The 12,857-nt window shown below is 44.2% G+C and overlaps 1 non-coding gene across 1 annotated transcript; it reads right to left on the bottom strand.

Moving 5' to 3' along the window:
- Positions 1-3,592: 3,592 nt before the first annotated feature.
- LOC133058911 (small nucleolar RNA SNORA70) lies at positions 3,593-3,727 on the bottom strand. Its single transcript, XR_009693423.1, has one exon. It is a non-coding gene; the product is annotated as a small nucleolar RNA SNORA70 (small nucleolar RNA).
- Between the last annotated feature and the right edge of the window lie 9,130 nt (positions 3,728-12,857).

The raw sequence follows: 12,857 nt of genomic DNA on the forward strand, positions 1-12,857 counted from the left end.
TGGCCAACCGAGTGTATGATAGAATCTACTGTCGCCGCAGAGCCGGCTTCAGGGGTGACTAACTCTGCCCCGTGTTCCCCCAGAGAAGTTTTCAGAATTTTATTGAGAGCATGATTTGAGGGGACAACTGTTCTTGCCCCAAAAGGAGAATAATCTGCACCTGGGAAAAAGGAGAAGCTTTGAATGACACTGACAGTTTAGTTCATGTTTATCTTTCAATTGCTTCTTTGATTCAGCAGAACCGGTAAGACATTATGGATGTAGGACCATAATACAGTTCAGGTGGTTCTGGAACTTCTGTTACAGCTCTGATCTTGTCCCTTCCAGAGGGGGCCGGCCAGAGGGCTGGGCACATAGCATCTTCGGTGCCTCTCTCTGTGACTTTATTCCTGGGAGCAGAAGGTGGGGGGAAGGCAGCTTGGGGCTGACTTCACAACACGTGGCTGCAGGCGGTGAGCGAGTGAAGCTTCCTCTGTATTTACAGCCACTCCCCATCACTCACATTAGCGCCTGAGCTCTGCCTCCTGTCAGATCAACAGCAGCATTAGATTCTTGTAGGAGCCCAAAGTCTGCTGTGAAATGGGCATCCAAGGGATCGAGGGTGGGTGCTCCTTGTAAGAATCATCCTGAAACCATCCACCCTGTGGAACCATCCATCCCACTCTGTGGGAACACTGTCTTCCATGAAACTGGTTCCTGATGTTCAAAAAGGTAATAGATCTCTGATCTAGTGTTCAACAGTTTTTTCATACTAAATTCATCATTTCGATAACTATTTCTAACAAGAGCCCGTTGGCTACCTCACTTGTCTTATTTTCATTTCCTTTATCCTGTCTCTTCTTCCTTTGGTGGTAAGATAGTAGAGTATACAAGAGACTTGGACCTGACTGTTCTCCCCCAGAAACTCTGATTGAGGAATAAGCAAGAGAAATGTCATTTAAAATTATTTTAGTTATTTTATGCTTTATTAGAAATGGTGCGTTGGATTTACTTTTGGGGAATACTATCCTTTTGTCCTGGGCAAAAGTAAAACCAAACAGAAATACTTAGTTGGTAGAGTGGTTTCGTTTTGAAAAGTAGCCATCGTTGTTCTTGGAAGAAAAGCTAAATGCAGTGAAGCAACTCTAAAGTGAGAAATGAAATGCTCTGTTGGTGATGCAGTCAGTGAAGGTTACTGTACTAACACTGCCTCTCTTATTTCTCTCTGTTGAGAACGCTTTGAAGGGAGAGTGTCTGGTGCCCAGCGGGCACTTAATATATATGTGCTGACCAATGGCTTGACTGTGGCTATGACTTTAGAACTTCTGGGGTTTCCTTTGTTCTAGATTGGTGGATTTCTCATCTTGGACTGCAAGAAGGTGGGTCTTACTTTAAGCAAATGCTATGTATTTCTCAAGTTCTGTATAACTTGAATTCTTACAAAATAATCAGTTAAAATGCACCAGGAAAAAAACAATTAGAGGACCTCACTGTGAAATTTTAGTAGTGATTATCTCAGGATGATGAAGATGTAATACGTAGTCTGTTAGCTTTTGTTTTTTAAAGCAGACCACTTTTTACAATTAGTGAGGATTGCTACCACTGATAGAATTGAGAATCTTTTTCTCCTAAACAGTCTGTGTTGGTTTTGTTTCTTACATATGTATTGTTGAAAATGATTATGTGCATGTGTGCCTGTTAAGTCGCTTCAGTTGTGTCTGATTCTTTGCGACCCTATGGACTGTAATCCATGGGATTCTCCAGGCAAGGATACTGGAGTGTATTTCCATGCCCTTCTCTGGGAGATCTTCCTGACACAAGAATTGAATCCACATCTTCTAAGTCTCCTGCATTGGCAGGTGGCTTCCTTACCTCTGGAGCCATTGTATCTCACCATATTAATTTCACTGAATATTCCTGCTAAGGTCTTACAGGAAATCTGTTCTGCATGCATTTAACTTTTGTTCACTGGTGGGAAGGACTCCCCTTTGAGTCCCTCCAGAACACTGAGGGGGGAGGTTCTAGAAAGAGATTGAGTTTTGGTTTATTCTGTTCCCGAATAGTTCCTATATGAGTGTAGTGAGAGGCAGAGGGCAAGTGGGTGGAAAACCACTCAGTTCAGTTCAGTTCATTCAGTCGCTCAGTCGTGTCTGACTCTCTGCGACCCCATGGACTTCAGCATGCCAGGCCTCCCTGTCCATCACCAATCTCTGGAGTTTACTCAAACTCTTGTCCATCGAGTTGGTGATGCCATTCAACCATCTCATCCTCTGTCAGTCTCTTCTCCTCCTGCCTTCAGTCTTTCCCAGCATCAGGTCTTTTCAAATGAGTCCATTCTTTGCATCAGGTAGCCAAACTATTGGAGTTTCAGCCTCAGCATCAGACCTTCCCATGAATATTAAGGACTGATTTCCTTTAGGATTGACTGATTTGATCTCCTTGCAGTCCAAGGGACTCTCAAGAGTCTTCTCCAACATCACAGTTGAAAAGTATTAGTTCTTCAGTGCTTGGCTTTATAGTCCAACTCTCATATCCATACGTGACTTCTGGAAAAACGATAGCTTTGATCAAATGGACCTTTGTTGACAAAGTAATGCCTCTGCTTTTTAATATGCTGTCTAGGTTGGTCATAGCTTTTCTTCCAAGGAGCAAGCATCTTTTAACTTCATGGCTGTAGTCACCATCTGCAGTGATTTTAGAGCCCAAGAAAATAAAGTCTGTCACTGTTTCCATCGTTTCTCCATCTATTTGCCATAGCTGGAAAAACAAATCATCCTCCAAGGAAGAGGGGGTGAATAAAGATAAAGCCTCAGGACAACTGAAGTCATCATATACATTTGAAAAATTGTCATATGTATGCCTAAAGCATACAAAGTGCTACTAAGGAATGTAGCTGGAGCTCCAATACTTTGGCCACCTGATGGCAAAGAGCTGACTCATTGGAAAAGACTCTGATGCTGGGAAAGGCTGAGGGCATGAGAAGAAGGGGGCAACAAAGGATGAGATGGATGGCATCACTGACTCAATGGACATGAGTTTGAGCAAACCCTGGGAGATAGTGAAGGACAGGGGAGCCTGGTGTACTTCAATCCATGGGGTCACAAAAAGTCAGACATGACTTAGTGACTGAACAACAACAACAACAGCATGTACTACAGTGTGGCATCTCAATATATATATTTTTATAAGAAAGTAGGATTTATTGGTGGACATGAGTAAGGAGGGGACAGCTCCAAGACTCTCATGAGTGCAGGGCCCGCCATTTGTCCAGAGGGCCACCATTTGAGCTGTATATATAATATGTGACCCCCCAGCCATCCAGAATGTGCCACTTTTCTGTCAGGTTTTCAAGTTCATCCACACTAAACTTAGTAAATGCCCACTTCTTGGAGATGTGGACCCAAGATGTGGTGACTGGGGAACTTGAACTTGGCCCCACAGAGGGCCTCAATCACAGGCTCTTTGTTTTGCAGCTCAGTGGGGATGGACATTATAATGACTCGGCCAATGTGGACCCTGGCCAGTGTGCCCCGGGGCTTTCCAGAGGCACCAGGCTACCTGAATGGAGCCTAGATTGGGGACAGCATGCCAGTCTTGGAAGTCCACTGGAAAGAGCTGTATCCAAGGTCGCTCAGGGCAACCTGCACAGGCAGCAGGCTGCATACACTACCGAGGAGGCTGCTGTTCGCAGCCAGTGCACACTGGGCCCCCACGGGGAAAAGAGCCCAGTCGGCTTAATTGGCTGCAATGGTGTGCGTGCATGCATAGTTGCTCAGGCGTGTCTGACTCTTTGTGATCCCGTGGACAGTAACCCACCAGACTCCTCTGTCCATGGGATTCTCCAGGCAAGAATACTGGAGCGGGTAGCCATTTCCTCCTCCAGGGGATCTTCCTGACCCAGAGATAGAACCCATGTCTCTTGTGTCTCCTAAAATTGGCAGGAGGATTCTTTACCACTGTGCCCCCTTGGAAGCCCAGCTGAAGTGGCATCTCAATTTAAAAGAAGATGAAGAGGAGGAGGAGGGGGAAGAAATCCCACAAGCCAAATCAATAAAATTGTTTGGTTACATAGTACTTAGGTTTGCCTAAATGTGCTTGTGTTTAAGCACTATTTGTTGTCAAGTACAGAAGGATCTTCTCATAACAGCTATTGATTTTATGGGTTCAATACCCTATACGTCTCCTGTTTCTGGTATCAGGAGCAACTACAAGTGATGTTGGCCCCATGGATCACAGCTGTTAAGTTCCTGAGTGAAGTGTGAATTCAGTCCCTTTGTCTGTGGTATAAAGAGTTTCTACTGTGTCTGTCACTTAAAAACATTCAGCTCACAAAAGCTATCTCTAACAAAGGATCCAACAAGGTAGGTGAAAAACAGATCGATTCAATTCCTCTGAGATCCACATCAACAGGTTATAGGCTGACAGGTAAATATTGACAAAAGCAGACCTGAGAGCTGAGGGGAGGCAGATGTGCAGAAGAAAATCCTTTCCTCCTTTCTGGGGCCAAGTCCACCGTTTTTAGTTTTCTTAACGACGAAAGGCTGTTGGAAGTCAGGCATTACATGGCAGTGGCAATGTGCCCCCTTTAACCTCTGTAGCAAACATAGTTAATTCTGTCACCCGCCTGAGGGTATCACAAGAACTCAGGAAAATAGGAAAATCAGGGAGTGTGGTATAGTGGTTATAACTTGTTATCATAACGACGAGCATGGAATAACTGGCCAGAGGTGATTAGAGACGTGGATCTGAGTAAATATTTTTTTCTATTTGATTAAAAAAAATTTTATTGGAGTATAATTGCTTTACAATGTTGTGTTACTTTCTGCTATATAACAAAGTGAATTGGCTATAGAGATACATCAATAATCTCAGATATGCAGATGACACCACCCTTATGGCAGAAAGTGAAGAGGAACTGAAGAGTCTCTTGATGAAAGTGAAAGAGGAGGGTGAAAAAGGTGGCTTAAAACTCAACATTCAAAAAATTAAGATCATGGCATCCGTTTCCATCACTTGATGGCAAATAGATGGGGAAACAATGGAAACAGTGACAGACTTTATTTTCTTGGGCTCTAAAATCACCGCAGATGGTGACTGTGGCCATGAAATTAAAGGCACTTGCTTCTTGGAAGAAAAGCTATGACCAACCTAGACAGCATATTAAAAAGCAGAGACATTACTTTGCAGACAAAGGTCTGTCTAGTCAAAGCTATGGCTTTTCCAGTAGTCATGTATGGATGTGAGAGTTGGACCATAAAGAAAGCTGAGCATGGAAAAATTGATGCTTTTGAACTGTGGTGTTGGAGAAGATTCTTGAGAGTCCCTTGAATAGCCAGGAGATCAAGCCAGTCAATCCTAAAGGAAATCAATCCTGCATATTCATTGGAAGGACTGATGTTGAAGCTGAAACCTCAATACTTTGGCCACCTGATGCGAAGAACTGACTCATTGGAAAAGATCCTGTTGCTGGGAAAGATTGAAGGCAGGAGAAGAGGATGAGATGGTTGGATGGCATCACTGACTCGATGGACATGAGTTTGAGCAAGCTCCGGGAGTTGATGATGGACAAAGAAGCCTGGCATGCGGTCCATGGGGTCGCAAAGAGTTGGACACGACTGAGAGACTGAACTGAACTGAACTGAATAAGTATACATATAGCCCCTCCCTCTTGACCTCCCTCCACTTCCCTAACCCCATCCCACCCCTCTAGGTCATCACAGAGCACCGAGCTGAGTTGCCTGTTATACCTCAGCTTCCCGAGATGTGGTGCATATATAGAATGGAATATTGCTCAACTGTAAAAAGAAATGAAATTGGGTCATTTGCAGAGATGTGGACAGACTTAACGTTTGTAATACAGAGAGAAATAAGTCAGGAAGGGAAAAACAAATATCATATATTAATGCATATACATGGAATCAGGTCAGTTTTAAAGCTAGGAATGTGGAAAGTTACTTTCAAAATCGCCATCCTGTTCTCACCCATAACAAATTTGGTTTTAGAAATTTTGCTCCAATATAGCAAATGGTGTCTCTAATTTGTCATGGCATATGAATTAATCTTAGAGTCTGTGGTAGAAATGATATTAAGTCAATGCAGTAAGTGGAAGAGAAACTTTACATCAAATTACTTTGTACTTCTTCTGGAAATGAAGACATGTTTCACCGAGTGAATAATGAATGCCAATAATAGAGAGCATTTATTCAGCCTGAAAGGCAAATTCAGTATAGATATCTAATGAAAATAATGTGGTTTAGTTGTTAAGTTGTGTCTGACTCTTGGCGACCCCATGGACTGTAGCCTGCCAGGCTCCTCTATCCATGGGATTTCCGAAGGCAAGAATACTGGAGCGTATTGCCATTTCCTTCTCCAGGGGATCTTCCTCACACAGGGATCAAACCTGGGTCTTCTGCATTGCAGGCGATTCTTTACCAGCTGAGCTACCAGGAAAGCAATGAAAATGATAGCTCACATTTATCGCATACTTCTTATGTAGCAACCATTGTCCTAGGTGTGCTGTGTGAGTGACGTCAGCGCTCATCTGGTTCTGTGAGGTCAAGTGGCCAAGGTGGATTCATGCTTTATGCCATCAGACTCCATGGCCCCTGGCCTGGGGCTGCTTCTGCCTCCTCCTTTATCCCTCATGAAGTATTGGGGTGCACTCTAACTGCTCTTCTTGGCTTCGCTATCCACGTTACATCCCCACTGATGTTCTTGAAGCCCACATACATCTTAGCTGTGTTAGAAATGGAGGCTCACTTAGAACAGATGAAGCATCCGAGCTTTCCCAGGAAGAACTAACTTCAGCAGAGCCATGACTTTAGGCAAACAAACAGGACAAAGTAAAAAAGATTCAGGAGCAAAGTTGGGGAAGGGGAGGAGCTGGGGTCAGAGCTACATGATGGAGAGTGAAAGAGGTGATTTCCCAGGCAGGGGGTGAGTGGACAGAGCCCACAGGAGTTAAGTCTGGCAGGGCTCAGTGCTCTAGGTGCCTGAGGCTTCGAGGAGGAGGAGTGAACCTGAGTCTGCAGTGGGGTCGGGGCGGGAAGGGACAAGTAAAAGGGGCACCAGGCTTTGACTCCCTTTGCCACAGTTCTTCTTTCACTTCTGTAATATCTTTTTTATCATTGACTTAAGAATGGTTTTGGCATATATTCTGAGAAAACCATAATAGAAAAAGACACATGTACCCCAATGTTCATTGCAGCACTATTTACAATAACCAGGACATGGAAGCAACCTAGATGTCCATCGATGGATGTATGGATAAAGAAGATGTGGTACACATATACAATGGAGTATTACTCAGCCATGAAAAAGGAAGCTTTTGAGTCAGTTCTAGTGAGGTACATGAACTTAGAGTCTGTCACGCAGAGGGAAGTTAAGTCAGAAAGAGAAAGACATAAAAACTCATACTTGTGGAATCTAGAAAAATGGTGCAGATGAACCAATTTGCAGGGCAGAAATAGAGACCCAGATGCAGAGAATGGACATGTGAACCCAGGGGGGAAGGAGAGGGTGGGATGAATTGGGAGACTCCCTTTGCCACTACCATGTGTCAAACAGAGAGCTAGTGGGAAACTGATGCATAGCACAGGGAGCTCAGCTCAGCGCTCTGTAATGACCTAGCGGGGTGGGATGGGGTGGGTGAGAGGGAGGCCCAAGAGGGAGGGGATATATGTATACATGCAGATGATTCACACTGTTGCACAGCAGAAACTGACACGACATTGTAGAGTAATTATGTCCCAATAAAAACAAATAAAGAACCATTATGTCAACATGTTTCCTCAAAACACTTATTGAGACAGTCCTACGTTGGATAAATGTGCTGCTCCCCAACTCCCACCCTCAGCTGCTTCAGTTCTGACATCTGCAGCCAAGCCAGAGAAAGCGGCTGTGTGAACAGTCTGAGAACCTGCCCAGACCTTTGTCTAGCATGGATGCTAAACGCAAATGGCCGTGGCTGAGAGCATGGACCAGCCCTGGTCCTGATGGGCTGGTGAGAAAGAACCAGAATCTGTGCTTGAAAGGACACGAGCTAAAAACAACCTCAGGCTTCACTGGCGCGAAGAACCCATGCTCTGTGAACTCACCCATCTCTCCGCCTTTGCGCTTTCCTTTCTTATCTTTCGTTGTTCTCCCACTGTTGTTTTGTAGTGAATCTCTTTTAGAAACTTAAAAGATGCTTCCTCCTTGGAAGAAAAGTTATGACCAAGCTAGACAGCATGTTAAAAATCAGAGACATTACTTTGCAGACAAAGGTCCGTCTAGTCAAGGCTATGGTTTTTCCAGTAGTCATGTATGGATGTGAGAGTTGGACCATAAAGAAAGCTGAGCATGGAAAAATTGATGCTTTTAAACTGTGGTATTGGAGAAGACTCTTGAGAACTCTTGAGAGTCCCTTGGACTGCAAGAAGATCCAATCAGTCCATCCTAAATGAAATTAGTCTTGAATATTCATTGGAAGGACTGATGTTGAAGCTGAAACTCCAATACTTTGGCCACTTGATGCGAAGAACTGACTCATTTGAAAAGACCCTAATGCTGGGAAAGATTGAAGGCAGGAGAGAAGGGAATGGCAGAGGATGAGATGGTTGGATGGCATCACTGACTCGATGGACATGAGTTTGAGTAAACTCCAGGAGTTGGTGATGGTGCAGTCCGTGGGGTTGCAAAGAGCGGGACATGAGAGAGTGGCTGAACTGAACTGAAATCTTACCTTGGGGCTTCCCTGGTGGCTGGGTGGTAAAGAATCCACCTGACAATGCAGGAGAGATGGGTTTGATCCCTGATCAGGGAGGATCCCCTGGAGAAGGAAATGGCAACACATCCAGTATTCTTGCCTGGGAAATCCCATGGACAGAGGAGCCTGGCAGGCTACAGTCCGTGGAATCTCAAAGAGTCAGACATGACTTAGCAGCTAAACAACAACAATCTTACCTCAGTTGAATTGAGGGGCTGGGCCCAGGTGAAGTGAAGCCAGAGAAAAGGAGCTGCTATGTCATCCCCCCAACCCCCAACCCCCACCATGGGTGCCTCCATACAAATGGAGTCTTGATTGTTAGGGTCAATGGAAGTCCCTTGATGGGAATCTAATATCTTTCAGAAGCACTTTGTGAAACATTAGTGAAGGTAAGTGTTGGTATCATCAGTTAGAAAAGCTGAGCCAGAGGAGACTGAATCATTGGACTCTCGACCACTTCCTGGGTCAGGGGTCACAGGGAGTTGCTTGAATCTAAATTCAATGCTTAGGAGTCTGAGTTCAAATTTCAGATCCTTCAACCTGTTTACTAGACAGTTTGAGGAGAGGAGAGAACATGACAAAAGAGGTAAGAAAAATCACAAATTTAGAGTCAGACACAGCTGGGCAGAAGGCCTACCCTTTAATAGCTATGTGACATTGAAAATGTCCCTTAATCCCCCTGCCTCAGCTTCCTCAAAGGCAAACTGAACATAAGAAGTCACAGTAGAAACATCCTAACAATTAGATAATATAGATAAAAGATTTAGCACAGACAGTGGCCCATAATAAAAGCAAATGGAATTATTACTTACTTATCTTATACCTAATGGAGTGTCTGGAATATTGGTGATAGACAATAATTATGTGTTGAATTTAACTGAATCCTGATATTTCACTGGACACACTCAGTAAGCTTAGAGAAGTGGTAGAGGTTTAATACAAGGTTCTAGACCTGCTTAGGGTCAATCTAGAGTAATGAGGAGCTGTCACTTGCTCCATTACATGAGACAGCTAATGGGCCGAGTCATCAGGGTTTAATATGTTTGCTTTTTAGATATACAAGGGGAACTCTGAACTGAAAGCAGGAGTAAACTGAGGGCAGGATGCTGGCAGAGACTGGCGGCCAGGATTCCTGCTGCCAAGGATATGCAAGCTCCCCTATTTGCTAGAAAGTGAACTTCTAACTCCTGGTCCAGTGGCACGAGAGCAGAGACCACACAGCTGGGCTGGGTCCACACAAGACTCAGTCTCTTATCCTCATTCCTCTCTGCTCTTCTAGATATAGTACTTTCTTATCTTTAAAATAGCCAAATAGCCTATTTAAAAACAGTTAAATTGCTTCTTATTAGGTAAACACCACAATCTGAAAGGACAAAAATCAGCTGCCAATAAGAGAATAAATAAAAGAACTTAACTAAAAGAACTTACAAGGAGTTTTCTTAAGAGAAAAAGATAGATCAATCATCCAGTCAACAAGTTATTGCCTTCTGTGTGCTAAAAGCTGTGAATATGCAAATCATAGGTTAAGTGGAAAATGACTAAATAGACAATTGTTGTTCAGTCGCTCATTCGAGTCTGACTCTTTGCAACCCCATGGACTGCAGCATATCAGGCCTCTCTGTCCTTCACCATCTCCTGGAACTTGCTCATACTCATGTCCATTGAGTCCATGATGCCATCCAACCATCTCATCCTCTGTCATCCCCTTCTCCTTCTGCCCTCAGTCTTTCCCATCATCAGGGCCTTTTCTAATGATTTGGCTCTTCTCATCAGGTGACCAAAGTGCTGAAGCTTCACCCTCAGGATCAGTCCTTCCAGTGAACATTTAGGATTGATTTCCTACAGTCTAAGAATTTAGAGGAGGAAGGGATAGTAGGTCAAGAGGTGAACATAGTAAGTGGTCTACTTCAGTTGTGTTTTCCCGCTTCCCCATTCATTCCACACCCCAGTTGGTCCACAGGCTTTGTCCTGGAAAGCCAAGATAGAAGTTAGGAAACAGCCAGTGAATGAGGACTCTTGATGCCTTGTCCAGAGCTCACCATCTTGGCTGACTCCCCTCTTCCTTGGACTGGGGCTGGGGGAGGTTTGCACAGGCTTTTCAGACAAGAGAGGAGCTGACATGAGTTTCAAAGGATGGATAGACTTTGGAAAAGTAGGAAGCTAGGAAAACTTATTCCAGCTAGGGGAAAGGAAATAAGTAAGCAAAATAGGAAATGTGGGAAAATAAAAGATACACTCTGGAAACACTGATGAAGTACTATTAACTATTACCGTTGGGCAGGATCCAGTTAAGGGGATGATCCCCATCATGGTCTTTGTCCTCAAGATGCTACATATGAGGGATATGCCTATGAGAGATTTTCATCAGCAGTTTTCCTCATGCCTTGCTTTTGTCTGCACATGGTCAGGCCACTTAAGATAGTTCTTTTGCTCTCTGTACATCCTTTCCCTGGTAACCGATGAGCCAACCTGATACCCGTTCCTCCCATTTGCCAGTCCATGCCCCCAACCCTCTGCTGCATATACAGTACGGTGTCCCTTTAGGACCTTGCTTCAGACATGTAAGCTCCTCCATCCATTAAACCACTGATGCCTTTGTCACTGACTCTGGGCTCTTTGGTCTTGAAGCCTGGCAAGCATAGGGCTTGTAAGCCTGTAGCGTGCAGCCCAATGCTCTGGGATCTTTGCTGGTTCCCTTCTTGCATTTTTGGTCTGAAGCACTTCTGATTATAAGATGCCCTTAGGTTTGGTGTTGCTTTCATTCATAAAGGACGAAGACATGAAGAGAGTTCACTGTGAAGGAGAAAAGGAAAAGAGTGTTAGGAGAAGAAGAGCACTTTCACACTGGTATTTCTGTAGGTAGCTCCCTTTCTCTCTTGCTAACACTTCCATCCTCTTGATGCCTTTGTGTTTCCTCGAGGCTATGATTTTGGTTTCAGTGAGTAGACTCAGGAAAGGCCTAATGTGTTCCAGTCAGATGTATAATGATTCCATGAACTAAGAAATAAACTATGCTCCAAATTATTTTATTATACCTAATTGCATCTTGGTCACCCAATTCCACAATGTGTGTGGGAGTGGGAGTGGGAGGGGGTTCCACACACCTCCAAAAATGATGCTCCCAGATGTCAGCTAGATGTCCTACAATTCAAGTCAGTTCTAACACTGTCTACCAGGAGATTGAAGCTGAAGCTCCAATACTTTGGCCACCCGATGAGAAGAGCTGACTCATTGGAAAAGACCCTGATGCTGGAAAAGGTTGAAGACAGGCGGAGAAGGGGATGACAGAGGACGAGATGGTAGGATGGCATCACCGACTCAATGGATATGAGTTTGAGCAAGCTCTGGGAGATGGTGAAGGACAGGGAAGCCTGGCGTGCTGCAGTACATGGGGTGGCAAACAGTCGGACACGACTGAGTGACTCAACAACCGAGAGACGACATCCAGTACCACAGATAAAGTACTGAGCTCCATAACACTCCACCTTAGTCACAAATGCAAACCCAGGCTATTACCTGTGTTTCTGATGACAGGTTATAAACCAGAGGTTCCCATAATCCTGTCCTTGGGTTCAGTTAATCCGTTGGAGTGGCTTATAAAACTTGGGAAACCCATTTACTAAGACCACTCATTATACACAAAGAGTATTGAAAGATACAGATGGACCTTCAGATGGAAGAGAGGCAGAGGGCAAGCGCTTCGGTGCCCTTTCCAGGGTCATCCCTCACTTCTGTGTGTTCTCAGTCTTCTTTGTGGTCCAACTCTCACATCTGTACGTGGCTACTGAAAATTAGCTTCTCTTTTTGGTCTTGGCAAGGTTGTCTCTGCATTTCAGTCAACACTGGTCTCTCTATCCAGACAGTTTTTCCAACTCTGCTTTCATTATCTTGTCAACACTGGTTTAAGGTAGAGTCACTAGCTGCCTTGATGGTATAATTTGAAAGATGCTGAGAAGTTTATCCTAGACAAAAGCACTATTTTGTGGGCTTTCATAGAGATTCTTTTCTTTGGGTTAAGGCATTATTATTAGATAGTGTTCAATATATGCTTGACAGAGTGTGTATGTTACTCAGTCATGTCCCCCTCTCTGTGACCCCATGGACTGTAACCTCTCCAGGCTCCTCTGTCAAT

Source organism: Dama dama, chromosome 6, assembly GCF_033118175.1.
Source record: "Dama dama isolate Ldn47 chromosome 6, ASM3311817v1, whole genome shotgun sequence".
Taxonomy (NCBI): Eukaryota; Metazoa; Chordata; class Mammalia; order Artiodactyla; family Cervidae; genus Dama; species Dama dama.